Source organism: Gorilla gorilla, chromosome 9 (genome assembly GCF_029281585.2).
Source record: "Gorilla gorilla gorilla isolate KB3781 chromosome 9, NHGRI_mGorGor1-v2.1_pri, whole genome shotgun sequence".
NCBI lineage: Eukaryota > Metazoa > Chordata > Mammalia > Primates > Hominidae > Gorilla > Gorilla gorilla.
Window position 1 is genome coordinate 71,991,742 of NC_073233.2, and position 26,393 is coordinate 72,018,134.

The following is a 26,393-nucleotide window of genomic DNA, read 5'->3' on the forward strand; positions in this document are numbered from 1 at the left end:
TGTGCCCACTCATAGGTGTCCTGCCCCCAGGGAAAGAATGAGGAGGATGATGGTGCTGGGGTCGAGACCAGCTCTGCCCTGTGTGACCCTGGGCAGGGCATTCACCTCTCTGAGCCCCAGTTTGCCCCCCACGCCCTGTAAAGTGAGAGGATTGGATAAGGTGGCGTCTTCATTGTTTCAGCACTTATGACAAGGCCCTCCATCCAAGTAACAAACAAAAGGGAAACACAAAGCCTGTGACTGGACTCAACAGCTGTGTCATCCTGAGCCCAGAACCTTCTAGAATGGGGCTGGGGGAGGGGAAGATATGCACCCTCTCCCCACGGGGCTAGGGACTCATCTCTGCCTGTCTTCCCAGGCCCCAGGTTTCAGGCCCTGAATAGCCTGAGTCCACAGGGTGACAGGGTGTGGGAAAGGCCAATGGGCGTGTGGGTCTCCAGCCTTTGCTCATCCTCGGGAAATGCATCGTGCGTTGCTTTTCCCATCTGGGAGTCTAATAGTCAGCAGTTATTTATCGTCTCGTTTCTTAGTGGGTAGGAAAGCCACAAATAAGTAAACTCAGGCAGCAGGGCACAATTACTGAGCCTGGTGCTTTATTTCCTCAACTCGCCTCCAGCCCGGGCAGCAGTGGGTCGATAATAATTTATGAGGCAGCCCCTGAGGTGGAGGAGGAGGAGGAGGCCAAATAACCACATTTGCTTCCCCGGGCCCTCCCTCGACCGGCTCTGCCTGCTCACAGGTGGCTGGGCCAGGAGGCTGCGGGATGAGGCAGGAAGTGGAGGCTGTGGCCAGCCATCGCCGCAGGAGGGGTCCCAGCTGGAGCACTGCGCAGCCCCAGGCCTTGTCCCCAGCCACCAACAGACCACTTCTCTGAGGCGGGGACGTCCCAAGACTAAAATGGGGGCAGGGGTGGCAGCATCTCTCCACCACATCCCAAGACTAAAATGGGGGCGGGGTGGCGGTGTCTCTCCACCAGGCACTTGGGGTTTGTCTCTGGGGCTCTGCAGAAGCAGAGCCTGAGTCGGGTCCAGCCCTGCACTCCCAGGGAGCCCTGAGGGATGAAGTAAAGCAGGAGAGGGCAGGGGGAGGGACAGCCAGGGTGGTCGCAGTTTGGTCTGCCCTGTAGGGGGCACTGGCAGAATCTGCAGCACTGACCTCTGACCTCTGGGTCAGTTGGTTACTGACTGCTGACTGTGCCTAGGAGAAGAGGGAGGAGGGAGGGGAGGAAGAAGACGGAGGAGGAGGAGGGAAGAGAAGACGAGGAGGAGGAGGGAAGAGAAGACGAGGAGGGACATGGGAGGAGGAGGGGAGAAGGGAGAGGAGAAGGAGGGAAGAGAGGGTGGGGAGGGGGCATGGGAGAAGGATAGAAGAGGGATGGGGAGGGGGCCTAAGACTCCAGCTCCTGGGGCAAGGGAAGTGGGCAGTGGCAGGCTCCGCTGCGGGGTCTGCAGCCCGCGGAGCGTGGGACAGAGTTCATCCTGCCTCAGAAGGAGGCTGGGATTTGGATTTCATCACTCACGTAGCTGATTTCATCACGTTTCATTTTCTGTCAAGTTTCCTGCCGTTACAATCTCATTCATTCCTCTGGGGACATGAGGATGCCAGGTAGGGAGGTTGGGGGGCGGGTGGCACCACCGCAGCTTTTGCCCCAGGGCTGCACTGGTGCCAGGGAGGTGGATGTGGGGGACGAGCCTACAGGGGTGAGGCTGGGGTGGAGTTGGGGCTGGTGGGTTACAACAGTAGCTGAGGTGCATGCCCAGGGAGAGCTGGGCCAGTCCTTTGGGCGTTTGCACAGCACCTCCTGGAGTCCTTGCCACAGCCTAGGACGTTGCCGCCACCATCCCCCCATCCGACAGATAAGGAGACTGATGTTTAGAAGACACTCGGCCCAAGGCGCGCAGCTGCTGAAGTTGCATGAGGGGCCCCAACTCCCCACCTGGACACTGGCCATTAGCACTGTCCTGTCGCCTCCAGCAAGGCTTACCTGTTCTTCCCACAACAGCCCTCCTGACAGTGGGCCACTACCCCAGTCCCCCAGGAGGCTGCTGAGGCCCAGCACAGCCAAAGGCAGGAGCACCAGAGTGGCTGCTGGGCCAATCCCACTATCTGGCCACTCTTCTCTGTGTCCCGAGGCCTCTCTCTGGGGCTGCAGGAAGCATACTGAGGGCAGTGGGGTCACTCTGGGCTCTCAGGTGGTAGAGGACAGCGGGGCTGCCGGTCCTCTATCCCCACATGATCTCAGCTCCTGAGGGTCCCAAAAAACAATCCTCCCACCCAAGCCAGGACCATAGCACACTCTGGTGTATTCAAAAGGCCACCGTCCTTCCTGGCCTCCAAGCTTGGCCCGTGTTAGGGTCGCCGTGGCATCCCGAGTGGGTGGAGTCACTGCACAGTCTCAGGCTCCAAAGAGGGCTCTAATTCCTACCCACTAACGTCTCCCCTGTTCTTGTCTTTCTGTCTGCCTCTTAAAAAAATTAAACACGGATGGTTTCATATGGGGAGAATTAGTATTCCAGGCAGGCCAGGGGATGTGATCAGAATGTCAAGGCCAGAGACACAGAGCCTGAAGGGAAGGGAAGAGGTGCTGGGCCTGGCAGGGGTCCTGGGGTGGGGGCAGAGGGCTCTGACCCTGCCTATGGAGGGCTGGTGGGGCCTCCCAGGGGCCTATATGCCGCTGGAGAGGTTGAGGTTGGGTGTGGCCAGAGGTCTTGACACAGCATCCACGATGGGAGGAGATGGGGCCACTCAGAGACCGCGTGTGGTCATGACACGTGGCTTCCCATGGCCCAGCCCAGCTCCTCTGCCCCGTCCACTCCCACTCTCATTCAGCCCTCACTTGCTGCAGGCACGTGTGCCACTGTGTGCCAGCCACCAGCTGGGTACCAGGGAGGCACAGGGCAGGGACAGGCCTGTCCTCACCACTGCATGTCACCAGCACCAGGCCCCTGCATGGCACACAGCAGCCCCTTACCAAAAGCCTGAGTAAACGGGTGCATGAACACCCATAGCATCTCCCCAAGCATGGTTTGAAGAAGACACGAATGCTGGGAGGTTAACAGGTGTCACCAAAGACAAAGTCAATGGGTAACCGCTGGAGTGAACAAACTTCAATTGGCATCTTTGCTGCAGGACTTCTCAGATCCTTTAATATGCTAATGTGCCCTGTGACCCTGCAGAGGGAGCTCGGCTTGCAGCCTCCAGCCGACCTTTAGTCCCTGGCCACACCGGAGTGGCTGGTGTGGCCTTGAGGACCCGGAGTGGAGAGGGGAGTGAGTTTGCATCCAGGCTCTGGAGCAGACCCCCTGTGGGACCCTGGGCAGGCTCCTGAATACCTGTTTTCTCAGGTGGAAAATTGGAATGGTAATAACAGTGCCTGTGCATTCAGTGAGGCGACGTGTGAATAGTGCCTGCCGCGGACACAACACAGGGCGGCCACTACTGTTGTTGTTAGTATTATTATTATCCACGTCAACATCTCAGCTCTGTGTGCCTGGGCCATCTAGAACTCGATCAAGTCAGCTGCTGGTGTTGTCACTGCTGCGGACACAGTCCTTACCCGTAAGAGCTCACGGCCCACTGGGAAAAGACAATTATACTCCCCGGTGGAGAGGGCAAGGGCTGAGTGAGCCGGGAAGCCAGGCCTCCACCTGGCATGCTCACCGCTGCCTGGCATCTCTGCCAGTGGCCATGTAGACTAGGTATGGATGCCCCTGGTGGGGGCAGCCTGGCCCACCTTTGGGCATCTCTGCCTGGTACGGATTTCTTTCTTAACTCCATCCCTCCCAGTCCTTCCCTCCCAGTCCTTCCAGTTCTTGGGCCTCCCAGAACAGGTTGGTCTTCCTTCTCTGCTGAAGACAGGAGACTGCCCTCTTCCCTGGACAGGGCTGAACAAGCCCCACCCCCTCTTGGTCATGGCCAAGGTCACTCCCCACCCACTAGGCCTCCCGCTCTGTAGTGTGGCTGTGTGTCTCTAAGAGCGCAGAACAGAACAGTGTTCTAGTCTGGCCTGACCAGGGTGGAAGGAGGGAGGAGGTGGTACAGTGATCACCTCCTTCAATATGCCGTTGATTCCTCCATTAATACAGCCTGTGCAGCAACCAGAAGCTGGGGGCAAGGTGTCCCTCTGTGTCTGGTACAGTGAATCACCTTGCTCTGCAGAAGCAGAGGATAGCCGGCTGATAGAAAGCAGGGTGCCAGGGGAGCCTGAGAGGCCAAAGCTAAGCAGGCCAGGGCCGGGCGCAGTGGCTTATGGCTGTAATCCCAGCACTTTGGGAGGCCAAGCCAGGCAGATCATCTGAGGTCAGGAGTTTGAGACCAGCCTGGCCAACATGGTGAAACCCCGTCTCTATTAAAAATACAAAGCTTAGGCTGGGCGTGGTGGCTCATGCCTGTAATCCCAGCACTTTGGGAGGCCAAAGCGGGTGGAGCACAAGGTCAGGAGTTCAAGACCAACCTGGAAGACGGTAAAACCACGTCTCTACTAAAAATACAAAAAAAGTTAGCCAGGCATGGTGACAGGTGCCTGAAATCCCAGCTACTCAGGAGGCTGAGGCAGATAATTGCTTGAACCCAGGAGGCGGAGGTTGCAGTGAGCTGAGATCATGCCACTGCACTCCAGCCTGGGCGACAGAGTGAAACTCCAACTTAAAAAAAAAAAAAAAAAAAATCCCCAAAAACAAAGTTAAGCAGGCTGGGGACAAGGAAGGGTCAGGGAAGCTTCCTGGAGGAAGAAAAAGTTGTCAGTTAGAAATGAATGGCAGGCTCCTGGAGTGAAGGCCTCCTGAGTCATCCATCCCTGCCCCTGCCTAACCGCAGGGTGACTGGCAGAGCCATTTGGTCGCGTACGTCATGGGGCAGACTCCGGAGGCTCAATGTGTGGCTGCTGCAGGCGAGACCATTTGTCTTTGGGAAAAGTGGTTCAGGGAGGCTGACCACAGAGGCCAGAGGCCTCTCAATGCTGACCCCTATCTACCAGGATTCAGAAAGTCACCCCTGACCCCACGACCACGGCATCCTTGGCTGTGCCTGGGGTTCACAGGGGAACTGAGGCTGAAGCACTTCCCAGAGGTCACATCCAGGTTGGGGGGCCCAGGAGTGGATTTCACCGAATGTCCCATCTGGGCCTGTGTCCCAGGAGGGGAGGCAGCCACAGGTCGCCCAGCCCCGTGTGCTCCAGGAGTGAAGGTACTAGGGGCCTCGTTAGCTGTGGCTTCAAAGAGCCTCGTTATTAACAAAAGTGTGCCGCGAATGCTTTCTCTTCCTCCTTCTCTCCTTAAGGCAGGCTCCCAAATGAAAAGGAAAATATACAATGAGAGGCACTAAGGAAACCTCAGAGGAAAGCCAGGCGTCTGCAAAGATGGGGAAGGAATGACATTCCACTCTCGTGTGAGGTGTGGGCTGGCTTGCTTGCTTTATTTATTTAAAATAGTCTCTCTTTTCCCCCCATTCCTCCCAATTCAGCTAGTCTCTCAGGCTGCGCTTTAAGTTCTTTTGAAGTGTTACAACCATTTTCTCCTCTTTCAATTAACAACAAGAAAAGGAAGCTAATAGCTTCCTGAGCCACTCGCTGTAAATATTAACAAAGTCTGGCCGCCTGGGCCGAGCGCACAGCATTGCTCTCGGCCAGAGAGAGCATGTTTACGGGAAGGAGGGAAAGGGTGGGAGATTTCCAATACAGGCAAAAAATCCCTTGGCACAGGCTCTTGCTGGTGCAGGGAAACCAGAGAGCTGGGAGCTGAGTGAGAGGGCACCTGTCCCTGGGGGCTGGAGGCTGGCAGAGCTGGTGGGAGGGAAGTAGAGAATTGAGGTTGCTAGTGGATGCTTCTGGAAGGAAAGGCGGCTTCCCCCAGCTGCACCTGAGTAACTCGGATGATGGCATATGTGTGGACTGGAATCCCCAGCTCACAGCGGAGGTCTGAGGAGGGCTGGGTTTCTAGATGTAGCAGGCGGAGGGAGGTGCTGCACACCGGACCCCCAGCACTAGCACAGAGCCCTTGAAGGAAGTGAGCAGGGGGCTCCTGAAATAGGCCAAGAGGGGCTCCAAGTCAGGGGTTGAGACCTGAATGGAGGAGCGCGAGGCTGAGGGGAGGGTCTGGGGAAGGGGCAGCTGAGGGAGGGAGCTGACTGCCTTTGGGCAGAGCCTGGGTTCTCTGACAGCTCCTCGCTTTCTCCCTGGGGAGTCTCCAGCAGTGGTCCCCCCACCCCCCAGGGGCCCATGAGCCTGCAGGATATGTCGCGCTGCAGCCAGCACAGTGCTGCTTCAAACTGCCACTCGAGAGCTCCGGCGTGGGGACAGCGTGGGGCTGACTTCACAGCCAGGCTGCCAGGAGACACTGTGAGAGTGCCCAGACCCTGGAGGCCAGGAGGGGACCAGGGCTGCCTGCCGGCTCCACCACCTGCCTCGGCCAAGGGCCAGCCAAGAGCACTGTGACGGGCAGGCAGGGGGTCGAACAGCCACTGTTCTGCCGACAAAAGCAGGCCAATTTCCTGAAAGAAGAGGTTCCGGCCTTGGCTGGTGGCGCCAGGTTCATCACCCTGAGCTTCCTCTAGGCTGGACATGGTCCCTAATGGGCATGGGCGATGCATTACAGTGAGGTCTGCCAGGTAGAGCTGGCAGGCAAGTGGTCGTTCCTGTCCCCTCTTTTTTTTTTCTTTTTTTTTTTTGAGACTGAGTCTTGCTGTGCTGCCCAGGATGAAGTGCAGTGGTATGATCTCGGCTCACTGCAACCTCCACCTCCCGGGTTCAAGCAATTCTCTTGCCTCAGCCCACCAAGTAGCTGGGATTACAGGCGCCTGCCATCACGCCCAGGTAATTTTTCTATTTTTAGTAGACACGGGGGTATCAACATGTTGGCCAGGCTGGTCTCGAACTCCTGACCTCAAGTTATCCGCCTGCCTCAGCCTCCCAAAGTGCTGGGCTTACAGGCGTGAGCCACCACACCCTGCCCTGTCCCCTTTTGTGCCTAGAGTTGCTCTGTGAAGGGGCAGGCTCTGGCCGCAGTGCCCCTCCCTGAGGGGAAGAGGGCAGGCCTGTGGGGGGCTGCCGTGTCCCCATACCTTCCAAGCACACTGCCAGCTGTGTCCCCTCGAGGGCCTCCCCCCGCAGAGCTGAGAGCCGATGCCTGTCCCTCAGTGAGCTGGGTGCGAGTGGCCCTTGCTGGTCCCCCGCTCACCCACTCTCTCAGCGTCTGGGCCCGGGAGTTCCTGCCTACCCTTGCTGGGAGGAGATGGCAAAGGCACAAGAGCACTCCAGGTGGATGAGAACTCTTCAGGCGCCTGCCTGCTCCTGTCTCCCTGCTGCCCGGGGATGGCGGTGCCCACTGGCAGCCGTTTCTAGGTCCCCTGTTGCTCAGCTGCACTGTGAGGACGGCAGCTTCAGCTAGGGAACCCTCCCCCTCTGCAGCACCCTGAGCCTGGCAGAACTGGGCCTCCAGACCCCCCAGACAGTACAGGGAGGGACTGCTGGGTCCAGTGGGGCAGGTAGGGAGGGGCAGGTGGCTACAGTCTGCGCCCAATTTGGGCTTCTCTGCCAACTCAGCACCAAGGGATGGGTGAACTCCCAGGCCACCTCTGGCCAGAGCTGCCCACGTGTGAAAGGAAGGAAGGAAGAGAATAAAGAAGGGGAGATGTCCCATGGCAAGAGAAGCTCCGTCCTGGGCGAGTGGGCCCCGCACCCCTGAAGCGCCCTGCTCTGGGCGCTGCCTGCTGAATTTCTCTGGTGGCCATCTTGAGGGTGGGCGCTGGCAAAGGCCCAGGCCCGCCGGCCGGGCGGCACAGACTCCTGAAGCCACCCACGGCCTGGCTCGCACACTCTCGCAAATACCCTGAAAGTCTGGGTTTTGTCAGGAGATGGTTTAATTAGCAGAGCGGAGGCTGGGAGGGTTCGCACCGCACAAGCAGGCTCTCGCCTCCGCCTCTTCTCACCCTGCTACTCAGGTGCCATGCAGCGGTGCCAAGCCTGAGGGCCCGGAGCGAGTGGGCAGGGAATGGGGTGGGCCCATCTCACAGAGCAGAAGGCACAGCCTCCAGAGGCCTTCCTGCTCCTGCTCAGGCCTGGGGCTGCAGGCTGCAGATCAGGACCAGGCTCGGACCCATAGCAAGCCGGCTGTCCATGGCTCTCTTGGTGGTGCTCCTGGGAGCACTCAGCTGCCCTCCAGTGAGGAGAAGGAGGCGGGAACCCACTCAGCACCCAGGCCTGTCTTCAGGGAGTAAAACCTGGGGGCCTCCCGAGTTGGCCCCTTCCCTTCAACCCCTCACGGTGTGAGGTCCCTACCCCAGGTCCCTGTCCCTGTTCCTGAGGACACGGTCCCAGCTTTTCACCGCTCCTCTCCTGTGCACCTGGGCACCTTCCAGGTCTCCATGCAGCAGCGAGAACGCTCTTTCTAAATTGCAAGTCTGGTCACGCTCCTCCATGCCTCGGCACCCTCACGGCCTCCCCGCTGCCCTTGTACGAAGACCAGGCCCCTCAGCGCAGCATTCAGAGGGCCCCCAAGGCCAGGCTCCGGGCCCTGCTTCAGCTCGGATCACGGCCCTCCACTCACTCAGAGCTCTGGGACACTGACCTCTCACTATACCAAGCCCTCCCACCTCCAGCCTTCACATAGGCTGTTCCCTCAGCCTGAAATGTTCTTCCCGTCCCACTCCCTACATGCTGAGCCCATTACTGGAGCGGTCCTAGCCCCCACACGCCAATGCTCTCCCTGCCCCCAGCCTTCTGTCTCCAGTGCCCTCGGGAGAGAGGGAATAAGCAGCCCCCAGACTGCTCTCTGCAATGGGAAAGAAAGGAACAGGCTCTGTGGACGGCCATCCTGGTAGGGGGAAGTCAGAGCCATGGAACAAACTCCAGTTTGAGTCACAAAGAGCCTTTTCATCTATAAAGGTCAGATACAGATGCTGACCTCAGCCTGGAAGTCCAAAATGAAAGAAAATCCTGGGTCTCCTAGCTCGCACCAGCTCTGACCTGCTTACAATGATCTAAACTCTGCCCTCTTTGCCACAGGGCAGCTCTGCCCAGGGAGGGGGCAGGCATGTTGTTCATTTAAAACACCACTTCGCTAAGTCACCAGCCATAAAGCCCACCTGGGTTTCTAGCAGCACATACCAGCCATCTGATTAATGACACATACATAAAAATCCATCCCAAAGAGCCAAAGGTTGAAATGAAACAGGAGGGCTAATTGCTAATATAGGAATTAATATCAGAGAGCTCCGATCTTTAAGGCAGCTATGAACTGTAAAGCTGAGGGCCTGAGGATCGTTTCTACTTCGGGAGGAAGCCCTGAGTGCCAAGGGTGGGCAGTGGCTCTAGAAGATAGGCAGGTGGTCAAGGGGAAACACAGCCAGACCTGCCCCCCTCTGGATTGCCACTGAGCTCACATGTGACTGTCATAACATGAGAGTACCCCAGAACCACAGCACAGCGTCATCTTCTCCAAGAAGCCTCCATGATCCACCCCACTCCCCGAAGGCTGGGCAAGGCGGGGCTCTTGGCTCCCACACTGCCCTGTGTGCGTCTCACATTGTAGCCCTCTGAAAACCAATGCCCTCCCCACTGGACTGTGAGCTCCTGGAGGATGGGGGCATCTCTTTGGATCCCCAATGTCTTGTACAATGCCTGGAGCATGATTAGACTCAGAATATGTTTGCTGGATGGAGAGATGGGTAGATGGAAAGATGGAGAAATGGATAGGTGGAGAGAAGTGGATGAATGGAGAGAAGGATGGATGAATGGACAGATGGATAGATGGAGAAATGGATGGATGGATGAAAAGATGGAGAGATGGACAGATGGATAGAGGTGAATGGATGGACTGATGGATAGATGGAGGGATGGAAGGATGAATACAGAGATGGAAGGATGGATGGATGGAGAGATAGGAGGACGGATGGAGAGATGAATGGATAGATTGATGGAGGGATGGATGGATGAAGAGTTGGAAGGATGAATGGAGAGATAGATGGAAGGATGGATGGAGAGATGAATGGATGGGTTGACAGATGGAGAGATGGATAGGTGAATGGAGAAATGAGAAGGAAGGATGGACGGATGGAGAGATGAATGGATAGAAGGATGGATGGATGGATGAATGAATAGAGAAATGGTGAGATGGAGGGATCGAGAAATGGAGGGAGAGATGGAAGGATGGAGGGATGGATGGATGGAGGGGTACACAAGAGAGCCTCAGGAGAAGCCCAGGACCCCTCAGTGCAGTGTTTGGTGGATGGTCCATTTCTCTTGCGCTATCTTGGAGTAGTGCAGCAAGAAGGAAACTGGCCTGGAGTTTGAGGCCCTGACACTGCTGCAGGTTGTATAACCCTGGACAAGTCCTGCTCCCTCTTCTCAGTCCACACAATGGAAGTGGTCCTCCCTGACCTGCTAGCCATGCTGTCTTCCCAAGCTCAGGGAAGACGGCAAGGCAGAAATTACTGGGAAAGGACAAGGTGCATTGTCCCCTGGCATATATGTATGGGCAGATTCGGCCAAAATGCAGAGGGTGGTGCAGAGATGTGAGATTGGGCACTTGGCTTTCTTTCCCTCCTTTCAAATTTCTTTTAATACAGTTGTGATGTGATTGATGACAACAAAAGTAGAAAATTGTGTAAGCATCTCAAAGTACTTTTACTCAAAATGGAAGCTTTTATGATGTTGACTCAAAAAATGGTTTATTGGTTTTGAGCACAGAGACCAGACCTGGAGCCTGTGGGAATGGGGGAGGCCAAGGCGAGGAGTGTAACCACTAACTTCACACGGCATGGTCTCCACTCACTCGAGCCAGAAGGGTGGCCACTGGGGGTGCTGTGGCTCTGGCGGGAGGTGTCTGCCAGGCGCACGCATTTACATATTTATTCTTGGGCCTCCTTTGGTTCAGTGAATGCAGGTGGCTACTAATGATCATCATTATGCGCCCACACAAGGGAAGAGCCACAGTGCTGCTGGAGAGCTCACACCTCCCAACCACGGCCAGCCAGACTCACTTGGAAAACCAATACACACCCCAGAAGCCTGAGAGGCCCCACTTATCCAGGGCACAGACGCTGAGGAGCCCAGTATCCCAGCACTGGGGTTCCAGGAGGCTCTGCAGGCCCCAGGGAAGGTGGGGGTGGGGGCTGCAGCAGGGAAGGTGGACTAAGGACATACAAAGCTGGACGGGCACCAAGAGCCTCACTTAGTGCCTTGGTTTTCTAAATGAGGGAGCAGATGGAGAGTTTGGTGGGTGCATTTATTAAGCACCAACTGCATGCAAGGCACTGAGCCAGGTGCTGGGGGATCCAGCCTCAGGTCCTCCCTTGAAGCCAGGGAGACAATTCTTTTCATGCTACGTTGTTGCTGTCATGGTTCACAGGACCACACAAGCCAAGCAGAGGGTGGCCCATTGCAGGGAGGGAGGGATGACATCTGCATGGATTCTTATAGAAGGGGAACAGTACAGTGAAGGGCCAGGCTGGAGCCAGCTCGGGGCATTAGTGGGCAGTAGTGGGAGACACGGCTGGTGGGCTGGGCAGGGCCCTTGGAGACTACTGTAGGAGCACTGCCTCTATCCTGAGAGCTATGGGACGCTCTCAGGATAAAGCCGAGAAGCTATGGGAAGGGTCTGAGGTGAACACACCAGTGGGATGAACCTGCCTCCTTTTTGGGTTCTTAATTTCAAAAGCAGAGCTCAGTGGTTTCTCTCTTTATCGGGAGGCAGCGGCCACAGCTGACTGGAGCCTCTGGGCTCCCAGGACACGGCAATCATCCTCTCAAAATGCCAAGGCCCGCTGCCCCTGCCCCACCCCCATCGGTATAAAACAATTTCTGCGCCCCGGCCAGGGAGGCGGATGACCTCACTGGACTTTTTCCATCTCTCGCTTTCATGGAGAAATTACAATTTATAATTGGATGAAATCACGCGGGTGGTAATAGCAATAAGGGCTTGTGCTAGAGCCGGCCGCCCTCCCGCCGCGTGCAGGGACTCTGTCCTCATCTTCCCTCCTGCGTAAGCCCCACCGTACCCCTTCCAGGGCCTGTGCCCCACCTGTAGTATTCACCAGGCACTGGCCATTCAGAATCGATGTCCCGTGGGGCTTGCTGGCTCTGAAACCTCCTCCTTCCTAGGGCAGCTTGTCCCAAGAAAACTCCCCCCGCCACCCTGTCCACCCCATCAGACTCAGCCTGCACACCACCTGGCTGGCACACACCCTTCCCAAATGCCTTCCCTGCCAGGCTGTGAGCCCCGTGGGCAGCCACCCTCCATCTGGGTGCTGGGCTTATTAAAACACGAACCCTAATATCCCTGTTTTTATTTGTAACGGCCTCCGACAACAAGCATTTCTCAAATCAGCCACCTTAGGCCCTACAAAGAAAAGTGCCCAGATGCAGCTGAGCCCATCTGGATCTGATTTCAAACCAGAGCAAGCACTCTCAGATGTGTAATAAAAGCCCTTTTCCAAAGAGGGGCTCCTGCAGGGGGAATACAGACACCAGGGCACCGCGGCCCTTCCACATGCCGCGCTAATGAGAGGTGCTGGGGAGGGCTCGGGGTTTTGTTTTGGATTCCAGAACAGCCTGCCCTGCCCTCCGTCTGTGCGGAAGAGGAGGGCGGCTGCCGGTGTTGAGGACTGACCCTCCACCTAGGAAGTGGGGTGGGCACCAGACAGAGGCCAGGAACACGGAGACCCAACTTCCCCAGTTCCCTGATGGTCCTGCTTCCCGTGGTGGGGAAAGGCAGTGCTTGTTCTGGAAGCCCAGGCCATGGCGGCCCAGTTGGAGCCTTTGAATGACATTTAGCAAGAAGAGCAGGTGCCGGGGGAATTGGAGCCAGCTCTGGGCTGGGCGGGTGGCCCTGCATGGCCAGGAGCTCGAAAAACTTCATTTTTCTCTTCCCAGTCCTTCCACCCCCAGGGTGGGAAAACCAGGTAGCTACAAGGCTGGGCACTATGCATGGCCAATTGTCAGGATTTGGAAAGAGGCAGGAGATAGGGAGAATAACCCCAGCCCCTTCCCCAGCTCATAGGCAAGTGGCATTAAGAAAAAAAACAGGATCCAGGCTGGGTACAATGGCTCATGCCTGTAATCCCATCACTTTGGGAGGCCGAGGTGGGCGGATCATGAAGTCAGGAGATGGAGACCATCTGGCCAATATGGTGAAACCCCACCTCTACTAAAATTAAAAAAAAAAAAATTAGCCGAGTGTGGTGGCTCACGCCTGTAGTCCTAGCTCCTTGGGAGGCTGAGGCAGGGGAATCGGTTGAACCTGGGAGGCAGAGGTTGCAGTGAGCCGAGATCGCGCCACTGCACTCTAGCCTGGCGACAGAGCGAGACTCCATCTCAAAAAAAAAAAGGATCCAAAGCAAAGGGGGCTGCAGCCCAGTGGCCCTGGTGGATGTTGTCCCAGTGCGGTCCCTCATGTCTCTGGGCTTAATCACTGGTATTGTTTTTGGCAGGTGAGGAAGCAGGCAGTGGGCAAGAAGATGGATTCCTTTTTGGACAGACAAGACCAGAGAGTGAAGCGGGAATAACTCATCCTCCCTACCTCCCCATCAAGGAAACCTCTACAAACAGGAGCAGCCAAGCAGGACTGAGGCCCTCGCCCCCCAAGCATCTTCTCAAAGAAGGGCATGTGGGGGCCTGACAGCTCAGCTGCATGTGTCAGCAGCTCCAGCCCCACCATGAACATCTGAACTCCTCAGCAGGGTAATGGACCCCCTCCTTTCCCCCGGAGACGCAGCCTGAGTGGCAGGAATACAGAGCCTTTGGAGAGTGGCTCCCTCTCAGCTCCGTCATGCAAGAACGCTTTCTGCACCCAGCCCATTCTGCCAAGTGACTTAAAGGAATTAAAAAAAAAAAAAAAGCCTTGGTAAACAAAAAGAGGGTAAAAGCCACGCAGAGGCCTTTCAGAAGAGGTAGCAGCCTGCAGACAAAAGGGCAAGAGTTGAAAAGGGCTGTGGAGGTAGCAAGCAGCAGAGGCCACCCTGCTCAGGGCTGGGTGCCAGGCCACAGGGCATGCCCGACGAACAGGGAGTCGGAACCCCCTCAGGCCACCCTCGGGAGTCCTGGGGTCCAGAGGGGTGTCCCTGTACCCCTTGCACACAGGACCCTCACTCTGCAGGGATAAGCCAGCTGCGCCTGCGGCCTAGGGTGCCAAGGAGGCTGCTGATTGTGGCCCGCAGCCTCATCTGAACACCAGGAGACCAGGATACCGAGGCACCGGATCCCCTCTCTGTGCCCTGGGGAGCCCCACTGCTGCCCAGTCACCCCAGGGCTGAGGTCTGCGTCCCTAGTGGTGCAAGGCCTGGTAGCACCACGGGGCAGGGAATGTGAGCGCCATCCGAGCTCACGGTGTCGAGTCGCGGCTTTGTGACTTTGGCAGGGGCCTCCGGACCAGTGACCCCAGTCAAACCCAGAGGCTCTTGGGCTGCAGCGACGAAGGAGGTAAGGCCCAAGGACGAGGGAAGAGGGACGCGAATTCGGAAGGGCTCCAGGGTGGGCCCAGGGTTCCTCGTGCCCAGACAGCTGGGTTGCACCCTCCAAAGGCCCCTTTTCCCAGCCAGAGCTCCACAGGTCTCCAAGAGTCTGCAGCTCCATCCCACACACCCACTCACGCAGTTCATGCAGCTGGCAGCTTCTGCTTGCCGGCATAAGCATCATTTGCCACCTGGTGGTCCCCGTGCTGCTGGGCTCTACCCAGCAGCTGGACCCAGGATGTAATGGAGTGGCCTCTCCTGGAGTAAATGGCCCTGCAGCAGGGTGGAGGAATCTCATTTTGAGCCCCCTCCCTAAAGGTGGTAGCAGTGAGGCCTTGGCGGGGTGGTGGGCAGGAGCTCTGGTAACCTAGGCTACTTGCCCTGGCGCCTGCTGCCCTTGAACGGGAGGGAGTCCACAAGTCTATATCAGGGCCCGCCCCAGTTCTGGCCGGGGGACCCAGGGTGGGTTGATCCAAAGCTACTGCCCAAGGTCCTGCTCCTGTTGGCCCTTGGGCACCATCTGCGCTGGCTTCCAGTTCAGCCTCTTTGTTGGTTACTGGAGCGAGCTGAGGCCCAGAGAAGGGCAGAGAGTGCCCCAAGGGTCACACAGCAGGCGGTGAGTCCTCCCTGCCGCTGAGGCGGGGCTGACTCCTCCAGGGATCCCAGGAGGCCAGAGGGAGAGGCTGCACCTCCAAAAACACAAATCCCAGCAACCTCAAGCCTCTGTGCCCTGCGCAGGACAGGGAAGCCCCAATTCATTACCAAGATGGAAAATGACACTTTGCATGCTCTTCCTCAGGAGAGGGGTTGATTTATGATTGCACCAGGGCCTGGGACATTCGTCAGCGCGGCGCAGCGTGCACGCCGTCTGCGGGGGCATTAATAGCCATGTTATTAGCCACCGGCGTGAAAGATGCCCTGCGGATGGGCTATATGCTGTTATTTATTATAAAAGTGCGCCAGCCTGACAGCGGGGCCGCGAGCGTGCCTGAGCCGGAGCTGGGCTGGCTGCTTCTCTCCCAGTGCCCAGCCCTGGTCCCTACTGCCCCTCTAGTCCCTAGGAGGGCTCGGGGGTCATTCCCAGGCTGAAGCCAAGCTAGAGGGGAGCAGCTGCTGTCCCCCAGGCCTGCTGCCATGAAAGGTCTGCTCAGTGGCTCTGTGCAAAGGGAGGCAAGAAACAAACGCTCTGGGCAGACAGACCTGGGTTGGGGCCTGGCCCTCTGGTTGTGAGCATGTGACCTTGGACAGGTCTGCCCCTCCCTGTATGCCTCCTCTTTCTGCACTGGGGATGCAGCCTGTCCCCTCCACACAGGCTGTGGCCAGCTGGAGAGAACATTCTATGACGTGCCCAACACTCAGGCACCCAGCCCTGCCAGCTACTCCTAATGCTAACAGGCGTGACCCCACAGGCATGAGTGACCCCACAGGTGTGAGTGACCCCACAGGCTTAAGGGGCTGCAGACCTGCTGGTGGAGAAGAGCAGGTCCCGTAAGGCCCTGCTGGAGTTGAGACACTGTTCCCCAGCATCCTCCCTGTGCCAAACCCCTGGGAAAGGGTTACAGTTGGGCGCCAAGGCCCCAGGAGGTGGGCGGGGAGGCTGCCCACAGCTGCGGGAGGGCTCTGTTTCCACCCTGAGCCTGTCTCTTCCATGCAGGGCCTCAGATTTTCCTCATCTGCAAAAAGCAGACAATCGCTGAGGTCCTTTATCTCATGATTCCAGGGTCCTGAGTGGTGGGTTCCATCCATGAGTGTATCTGTGGAGTGGGCGGGAGGGGAAAAGGCCCTCTGTAGGAAAGTGAGGATCACCTCTGATAGTTGGAGACAGACAGGCAGTTGGGCAGTGCCAGGCCAGCATCCATATCAGTGGGGGTGAGGAGGGATGGCCAAGAGTCTCCCTTTGGGGTCAGAGAGGTCCCACTGGGCAGCTGAGACAGGCAGTAGGAGACCTGGGAAGGGGAGAGCTCCAGACATTGAGTCTGAGGCCTGGGTTTGTGGCCACCCCTCTGCCACCTGCTGCACAATCCAGACCTTTCCCTTTGCCTCTTTGGGCTGCTGTGGTGAGGGCACCCTGGGTCACCATGACGTCCTGGGGTGGGCTGTAGGAAGGCCAGCCTCCCTCTTCTCTACCACCACCCAGCCCTGGGTCTAGGTTCAGGGGCCTCCCTTTTGGTGGCCCTGTTCATTCATTCATCAGATGTTTACTGAGCACTTTCTGTGCCAGGCTCCATGCCAGGCACAAGGCAGACCATGTCCTAACTGTAGGAGTTTACATCCTAAGGGGAGGAGACAATCCATAAACTCATGATAAATAAATAGGGAGGGTCCCACTGGGAGCAGGGCCTGCCTCCTGCCTTGTCAGGGTTGTTCTCAGCCCCTGAGAGGCCCTGCCCTCAGAGCCCAGTGCCAAGCCTCTGATCTAGGATCAGTGAGTGTTGCCCATCACCAGCCTTTACTGGTCACACCGCTCCTCTCCAGGCTCTCTGCTGTGGCCCAGGATCCTAAAAGGGGCTGAGGAGAGAAGCAGTGCAGAGCCCGCAGCCTCAGTCCTGTTCTGGAGGACTGTCCCCAGCCCTGCTGGTGCTGCCTCTCTTCCTTTTCCTCATCTCCCAAAATAAAGACCTTTAACCCCTCTCCTTCCCTCTGAAATTCCACTGGGCTTTCTTTTATTTTATTTTTTATTTTATTTTTTGAGATAGGGTCTTACTCTGTCACTCGGGCTGGAGTGCAGTGGCACGATCTCTCAGCTCACTGCAACCTCCGCCTCCCAGGTTCAAGTGAATCTCCTGCCTCAGCCTCCCAGGTAGCTGGGATTACAGGCATGCACCACCATGCCCAGCTAATTTTTGTATTTTTAGTAGAGACAGGGTTTCGCCATGTTGATCAGGCTGGTTTTGAACTCCTGACCTCAGGTGATCCACCCGCCTCAGCCTCCCAAAGTGCTGGGATTACAATGAGCCACCTTGCCCAGCCCACTGGGCTTTCTTTTTCCCTTCCGTAAAGGAATTAAGTCTCAGTTTAGGCAGCTTTACTAAAAATGGACACAGACAGACAGAAATATCAGGTGCAGGAGCATCTTATTAAATAATGCCGAGAGAGAAAGGAACAAAATTACACGTGTCTCCTTTCATCCCCCCACCCCCTCCTGGCCTTGAATGGTTTAATATCGGACACTGTTATCAATATAATTAACCTCCTAAGACACAATTCTAAAGTCCTGTTTTTTTAAAAGCGATTTACATTCTCTGAAGTTCAGGACATCCCGCCGCCTGGCACCAGCGCCGCCCAGCCGGCCTATGTGGTTAGGTGCATTTATAGTGGATTTGCATACCTGTCTGCAATTACCGCCAGTGATAACAGCTGATGCATAATGCATGCAGCATGAAATTAGAAAAATAATTAACTTTAGGTTTTAAAAGAATTCCCGCCCCAGCCCCCATGCATCACAAGTTCTAAATGATACCAGTGGATGGGATCCAGGAGCAAAGCTGTTCAGGGTGATGGGTGTGGCTGGCTGGCACCCTGCCCTGGCGGGAGCTGGGGTTAGAAGGTCCTTGAGGGTCATGGCATCTAGTCCCTGCCCTAAGGAGATGCCTCTGGTGAGCCTGCAGTCCCTGGGGCATCTGCCTGAACTAGGGCTTGGAAAAGCCCCACTCACACGACTCAAGGCTCCCCTCCCTTCCTGCAGTTCATGTCTGGGGCTCGGGGAAGAATGGCTCATTGCTAGTAATGGTAATAGTTCCCTCATTCTGAAAACGACTCTGCTAAACATTGAAAGTAACCTTATTTTATCTTCACAAAAGCCCAGGGAAGTAGATCGTTTATGGTCAGATAGACTTGAGACCCCTGTAATCCCAGCACTTTGGGAGGCCGAGGCGGGCAGATCACCTGAGGTCGGGAGTTAGTGACCAGCCTGACCAACATGGAGAAACCCCGTCTCTACTAAAAATACAAAATTAGTGGGGCGTGGTGGTGCATGCCTGTAATCACAGCTACGCGGGAGGCTGAGGCAGAAGAATCGCCTGAACCCAGGAGGCAGAGGTTGCAGTGAGCCGAGATCGTACCATTGTACTCCAGCCTGGGCAACAAGAGCGAAACTCTGTCTCAAAAAAAAAAAAAAAAAAAAAGACTTGAGACCCAGAGCCACCCCACAGTAGGCTGAGCAGCTTGGTTGAGCCAGGCAGACCACTGGCTACTTGCCTTCACAGGAAAGGGGCTTCCTGGTGAGAAGGAGGGGAGCTCTCCCTGGGTCTCCCTGAGCACCAGGAAGCAGCGGCCTGCCCTGTCTACCTCCTGGCCCTCTTCCCTCTGTCTTATTTGCAGTTGAGCCCCCAGGAAGGTGGGGTCTTTCATTAATTTAAACAAAGGTTTGCTGAAGCCCCATCACAGAGCTGGAGATGATTGTGCCTTAGTAGGGCTTCCTGTCTAGTGGGAGGTGGGACTGGGGTCCCACTGGCCTTATCCGCTCTGGGGCTGAGAAACTGCTTCTGCCCGCAGTCTGCCTGCACAGCATTCTCAGTGAGGAATTGAAAGCATGGCAAGGTTTAGGGGAGACACATGAATTATTGCTGAAGGGAGGGACTGGCAGGGGAAAGACACCTGCAAGGGACCCCACGTGGGGGCTGGGAAGTGGGGGAAAAGCCAAAGGACCCCAGGGTCTGCAGCAGCCACACACCAGTGCCAGGCCACACACCAGTGCCAGGCCACATGGGCAGCCAGATTCCTAAGGACAGCGGCAGGCAGGTAGGCAGGAAGGAGGCTGAGGGGCAAGTGGGGGTGGGGGAGATGTGACCAGCATCCGTGCACGTGAGCATGTGCTTGTCTTTCCTACATACAGAGTTTACATGCAGGACACTTCCTCTCCCCGCCTGGCCCTGCCTGAGATGCCCCCATCCCAGGGATGGGGCAGGTGAAAGAGGAGACGTGGGAGTGAGGCCAGACAGGGATGGGGGGCTATTTCCTTGCTGGCTTCCAGAAGCTCCTGGGACAGGCCTGTGAATAGAAAATAGCATCCCCAGGTTCCATGAGGGCCAGGAGCCAGCAGCAGGGTCCCCAGCAAAGGCTGAGCAGCAGACAGTGGGCCATAAGCCACCACGAGGGGTGGGGAAGAAGCTTGGTGTCACTGACTTATAAAGGCTTTGCAGTTGGGTGTAAACGCCCACACTCAGCTTCCCTACTGCTCCCCCAGACCTGGGAAACCCGGGAGGCTGCTGGCCTCTCCCCACTCGTGACACTGGGCAGCAGCTCCACAAAGGGTCTAATGCACCATGAGCACAGCTTCTGGGGAGGGCTGCAGAGGGGGTGGAAAGGGGAGGGACAGAAGCCTCAGGACTTCTCAGGGGTGGGAGTAAGTGTGGCGTGGAGGAGGTAGGGAACTATTTCTGGCCACTGGATGACCTGGTGACGAAGGCCCATTTAAAACCCTCTTACCTCCCCGGACTCCTCCACCCTGCCCCCAGCCTGGAGGGCCTCCCATGGGAGGCTGGTGCGGCCCCACAGGAGCGGATGGTTGATGGCCCCATCCACCAGCTCTGTGCGGCCCAGACATAGGGTCAAGGCTGCCAGCATGGCTTGAGGGAGGGGCAGGGTTGCACCCACACAGTTTGAGGTGGGCAGGGGGCAACATCTCAGCTTCACAGAGGCTAAGGGGTCAGCCTGTCCGGAAGGCACAGCAGGAGCAGGGGAGTAGAGAACGGGCCACTGGAGCGTGGAGGACAGAGACGGGCAGCTACTGCAGAAGCTAGGCCGTGTGTCTGGGGAGGCAGAGACTTGGGGCAGCTTTTAAACTGGATGCGTCGGGGGCATCCAGATCACACTTAGGAGGGGGTACTCTGCACATATAATGTCAGTGAATCCTGAATTGTAAGTTCCCATGTAAGGGCCCCTATTATGACCACATTTATAGATGAGGAAATCAAACCTCAGAGAGGGCAAGCAGCTTGCTCAAAATAACACAGCCTGAGGCCCGGTGTGGTGGCTCACGCCTATAATCTCAGCACTTTGGGATGCTGAAGTGGGCAGATTGCTTGAGCCTAGGAGTTCAAGACCAGCCTGGGCAACATAGCAAAACCCCAACTCTGCAAAAAATACAAAAATTAGCTGGGTGTGGTGGTGCAGCATGTGGTCCCACCTCTGCAGGAGGCTGAGGTGGGAGGATCACCTGAGCATGGGGAGGTCGAGGCTGCAGTGAGCCGTGATCGAGCCACTGCATTCCAGACTGGGTGACAGAGCGAGACTCTGTCTCAGAAAAAAAAAAAGAAAGAAAGAAATCATACGACCTGAAAGTGGCAGAGGCAGGATTTGAACCCAGGCCTCTCTGTCCTGGAGGTTGGCAGGGGACAACGACTGATAGAGCCAAGAATAATGCCAAGAATAATGCCCCAGGGCCCCCAGCTAAGCGGAGGAGTCCTGGACACCTACAGCCTGAGCCATCCCACTGCTCCCTTCGCCCACCCCCGTGGCCCGCCAAGGATCCGGCTGTCAGTCATGGAGCTGGCAGGTCGTAACTCACACCACGCTGAAGTCTGAGGGATCCACGCAAGGGCGACAAGCGATCCCATAAAAGATGGGCGATTTACCAGGTTTAATTTGATGGCCACATAAACTATGAAACACACAACAAGGGAATAAAAAGGCAAGCAGGCACCCAGGCAATTAAAGATTCCTCTGGTGAGGCGTGCTATCTTCCTCCCCACCCCCAGGTCCCGCCCTACTTTCCTGGAGCCAGAGGGCTCAGCCTCGGGCTGGCCTTGGGGAGGGGCGCGGCAGGGGAGCCTCTGGCCAAGATGGATGAGGCCCACAGACAGTGGAGCGGAAAGGCCTTGGGTCCCTGCCTCCCAAATGCTTCTTGGTTATCCATCAAGCATCTCTGAAAGGTGCAATTTAGACTCTATTATGATGCTGAGTCCTCTGAAGGCTGAGGACTGTGGCCATCAGCTGAGCGGGCGCTGGGAACAGATGTCCATGCCAGGGAGTGCGGTGGCTTGCCTTGGCTTTGGCCTTAACAAGTTTGCCCCCTACTTAGGGCACTGCTCAGGAACAGCTGAGTACAAAGGCCACCTGTAACCCTTGTGCCAGAACTCAGCAGCCAACAGACCAGGTTGGGGGTAATCCTCCAGCCAGATGCTGGGGGCCCCCTGGCAGAGGTGCTCCTAGACTCAGACTTGACCCTGGAGACTGAGGCAAAGTGACCTGTGAGCTGGCCTGTGTCTTCCTGTCTCTAGCATTGCCCTGTGCTACCTACCTGCTTTCATAAGTGGCTTGAGGCAGGACCTCCGGCTCCATAACCTTCACGAGCCTGGCTCAGTGCAGAAGGGACAGATGTGCAGTGGGAAATCTGGGCTGGCTGTGACCTTGGCTGGGCCCCTCATGTCTCTGAGTCTCAGGCTGCTGGGCTGTGAAATGAGGGCTGTGGACCTGTGTGTAGGCGGCAACCTCTGCACCCTTGCCTGTGAAGGGGGGTGGGTGAGGTCTGGCCAGAGAGGTCACCCCACCGCCTAGGCTTTTCCTGATCCTCTGGAGGCTGATGTGTCTAGCTCTGCATGCTGTCCTGGCTTCAAGCCCGTCCTTTCCCATGATCTGGGCCAGTGTCCTTCCCAGTCCCCAATGTAATGAAAGGTGAGGTGGTCAGATAAGGGTCAGAGCAGCCTGGGATGGCCCTGGGCAAAGGAAGCAGGAGGCTCACAGGAGAGTGGGCATCTCCATGAAGGTCTGAGAATGCTCAGCCTGGGCTGCAGGACTGTGTCTGGGCTGGCCAGGGACTCACAGCCCTCAGCAGTGTGGAGTCAAGCACTGAGGTCCTGCAGCCACACAGCCTTGGGGTGGAATCCAGACCCCATCTCCTCCTGCCAGGGGACCATGGACAGGTCTCTGTGCCTCTGTTCTCTCGTCTACAGAACGAGTCCATCACAGTTTCTCCTTTGAAATCTTTAGTGAGCATCTGCCACGTGGGAAACACCGTGAATAAGATGCACAAATCCCTGCCCTTGTAGAGTGTACCTTCTAGTGGAGAGACAGACAATAAAAACAAAAAAGGGCCAGGCGCTGTGGCTCACCTGTAATCCCAGTAGTTTGAGAGGCCCAGGGAGGTGGATCACGAGGTCAAGAGATCAAGACCATCCTGGCCAACATGGTCTCTACTAAAAATACAAAAAATTAGCTGGGCATGGTGGTGCGCACCTGTAGTCCCAGCTACTCAGGAAGCTGAAGCAGGAGGATCGCTTGAACCTGGGAGGCGGAGGTTGTAGTGACCCAAGATCGCTCCACTGCACTCCCATCTGGTGACAGGGCAAGACTCCATCTCAAAAAGCAAAACAAGACAAAACAAAACAAAAAAGATAAAACACGTAGTGTGTTAGTTGGTGGTAAATACTATAGGCAAGCAAGAAACTGAGAGGAGTATCTGGGAGTCATAATTCTCGATAGGGTGCCCAGGAAAGGCCTCACTGGAAGGAGATGCAGGCGTGGATCTGGGGATGAGCTGTCTGGGCAGAGAGCACAGCACGTGCAAGGGCCCTGGGGATACCAGGGGGTGCCTGGCTGCTGCAGTCAGTGAGAGGGGAATGGAGTGGACAAGGCCAACGGGGGTGCCACATAGGATTGCACAGGGCCTTAGCAGCCACCTTGATGACTGTGGTGGCTGCCTGGGCAGAGACCCTGTAAGTGTGAAGGGAACGTTTGAGTGTGCAGGGGTGAGTGGCAGAGATATTCACCACGGTAGGGCCCATTCTGTCATCGGGTGGTCACTGATGCAAAGCCATGCTTGGCCACAGTCCCTGCCCTGGCAGTTTGGTGACATGAAAACACCAGTCACCAAATGGTGTGACCTGCAACCCACAGAGTGCTGCAAGCCTCAAGATTGCCAAGATTCTGGCTTCCTCCCCAGATGGCCTGGGTTCCTCCTACCTGGTTCTCAAGTAGTCTTGAGTAAGCTAACATCTCTGAGCTTCAATTTTCTCATCTGTTAAATGGGATTAAGGGCACTGACCTCATGTTTGTTGAGAGGGTTAAATGACTTAAATATTAGGAAAGTTCTCAGCAAAGTCTTTATTATAGTGTGAACTATCATCCATCCCATCTGAATGGAATCCCAAGTGGCTACAACAGGGCCTGGAATATAGCAGATGCTCAATAAAGCTCTGTTGGATGCATGATGGATGGATGGACAGGTGCATGTGTGAATGGACAGGTTGATGCATGGATGGATGGATGGATGGATGGATGGATGGATGGACAGGTGGATGCATGGATTGATGCATATATGGATGGATGGATGGATGGTTGGATGGATAATTGGATGGATGGATGGACAGGTGGATGCATGGATGGATGGATGGATGGACAGGTGGATGCATGGATAGCATGGATGGATGGATGGATGGATGGATGGGCAGACAGGTGGATGCATGGATGGATGGATGGATGGTTAGGTGGATGGATGGATGGACAGGTGGATGCATGGATTGATACATGGATGATGGATGGATGGATGGACGGACAGGTAAATGCATGATGGATGGATGGACAGGTGCGTGCATGATGGATGAATGGACAGGTGGACGCATGGATGGATGGATGGATGGACAGCTAGATGTATGGATTGATACATGGATGGAAGGATAGATGGATGGATAGATGGATGGATGGATGGATGGACAGCTGGATGCATGGATTGATGCACAGATGGATGGATGGATGGATGGATGGATGGATGGATGGATGGATGGATAATTGGATGGATGGATAATTGGATGGATGAATGGACAGGTGGATGCATGGATGGATGGATGGATGGACAGGTAGATGCATGGGTTGATGCATGGATGGATGGATGGATGGACAGGTGGATGCATGGATGGATGCAAGGACTGGTGCATGCCTGAATGGATGAATGAACAGGTGGATGGATGCATGGATGCATGGATGGATGGATGGTTAGATGGATGGATGGACAGATGGATGCATGGATGAATGGATGGTTAGGTGGATGGATGGATGGATGGATGGATAGGTGGATGCATGGATTGATACATGGATGATGGATGGATGGACGGACAGTAGATACATGATGGATGGATGGTGGACAGATGGATGGATGGATGGACAGGTGCATGCATGAATGGATGGATGGATGAATGGACAGGTGGATGCATGGATGGATGGAGGGATGGTTGAATGGATGGATGGATGGACGAATGGATGGATGGATGGATGGAGGGATGGTTGAATGGATGGATGGATGGATGAATGGATGGATGGACAGGTGGATGCATGGATTGATACATGCATGGATGGATGGATGGATGGATGGACAGGTAGATGCATGATGGAAGGATGGTGGACAGATGGATGGATGGATGGACAGGTGCATGCATGAATGGATGGATGGATGAATGGACAGGTGGACAGATGGATGGATGGACAGGTAGATGCATGGACTGATACATAGATGGATGGATGGATGAATGGATGGATGGATGGACAGGTCCATGCATGAATTGATGGATGGATGAATGTACAGGTGGATGGATGGTAGGTGGGTGGACAGATGGATGGGCAGAGCAGAGGGAAGCTTTATCTGGGGCCTCAGGAAAACCTAGCAGAGGAGGTAACATTTGAGCTGGGTCCTGCAAAAGTAGCTTGCTCAATGGAAAGAAAAAGCAGCTCAGGAATAGAGAAGGACAGAGAAGACAGAAAGTTTGGCCTGGTTGAGTAACAGAGATGTTCAGTCCCTGGGGCATGAAAGTAAGGTCCCTGCTGGCTCAGTGAGCAGGTGCCGGCTCTGCTCTGCACACCAGGGCTGCCCTCCCAGGCTGGGACTTCAGGCTTCGAGAGGCCATCATGTCCCATCATTGAAAAGCCTCCGTGAACCCAGTGTTTTATAGCAGACTTTTGCTGGCTGCATGAAGACACCTTCGTCACTGAGACTGAAAGATAATTTCTCTTTAATTGATTTTTTACCACTACGAACAGTAAAATAATATAAGAAAAATCTATGCTGCAATTTTTCCATTTGTGAAATCCAAAATTACACCTTGCAGCCAATTCCCTCAGAGTACAGACGCGACGCCTCCCTCCTTTTATTTGTCTCATTCCTTTAAGTGCAAGAAAACAGACCACTTTTTTTTTTTTTTTGAATAGCTGAAAGTTTATGATTTGAGAAAGGGGCAAGGTATGGGACAATTTCCCACACAACTCGGAACCCAGGGCCAGGGAGGCACCTCTGATGAAAAGAGATTTCTGTAAATACATGAGAAAGTGATTCTGTTGACACCTCATTCTTCTGTCTGTAGAATGTACGAGTGACAACAGGACATGTTGTTTTAACACCAGACAATGAAGCTCCCTGCTCTCCACTCCTCGCCAGTGATGGCACTGACAGCTTCGTTCCCGCAGGTTCTGGCGACGCCCCCCTTTTGAGCTCCTGGGCCTTCCAGAAACAAGCTTTCCTTTCGAACCCTGGGTCCGAGCCAGACAGCAATGCGTGCTCCTCGTGCAGTGCCAGGGAAACAGCAGCTATGAATCCATAAAACACGCCCTAAATCCATCCCATCCATATTGGCTGGTACCTTTAGCGTTGGCCATAAAGTGGCTTTTTGTGAAGTCTTGAGAGAAGAAACCAAACCTGCTGCGTGGCTCTCAGTAAATTAACCTCCCCGAGGCTCCGGATCACATTCCAGGAGGGCCGCGGCAGCACGGGTCTCATTAATGCACAGCCTCTTGGCTCCTGATACGATTTAATGTTAGCCAGATGTTGTTAGAGTCCGACCTCAGCAGAAGCAATCACCTGCGCCATAAACCTGGCACAAAGGCCGCTCCTCCAGCTTGACCTCACCCTGCAGGACCGGACTTCGGTCACCCCTTGGTACAGGCTGGCAGGTGGGAGGGAATGCACAATTCACTCCTGGGGTCGCTGTCGCTGCCTCCCTCTCACTGCCCCTGTCCTGTGCTCCTTG

The 26,393-nt window shown here is 55.7% G+C and overlaps 2 protein-coding genes across 6 annotated transcripts in view; one reads left to right on the forward strand and one right to left on the reverse strand.

The window, feature by feature from the left end:
• MACROD1 (mono-ADP ribosylhydrolase 1) overlaps positions 1-26,393 on the reverse strand; it is a 169,102-nt gene that overhangs the window by 91,045 nt on the left and 51,664 nt on the right. The window lies entirely within an intron of this gene.
• The window catches only part of FLRT1 (fibronectin leucine rich transmembrane protein 1), an 83,711-nt gene that overhangs the window by 54,125 nt on the left and 3,193 nt on the right, over positions 1-26,393 (forward strand). The window contains exons 1-2 of one of the 2 annotated variants that reach the window (XM_063693216.1): positions 1,474-1,605; positions 13,423-14,410. The gene's annotated coding sequence lies outside the window, so the exon portion shown is untranslated. Of the gene's footprint in view, positions 1-1,473; positions 1,606-13,422; positions 14,411-26,393 lie in introns of those variants that run through there. The other variant, XM_031016346.3, reaches the window with a different exon arrangement.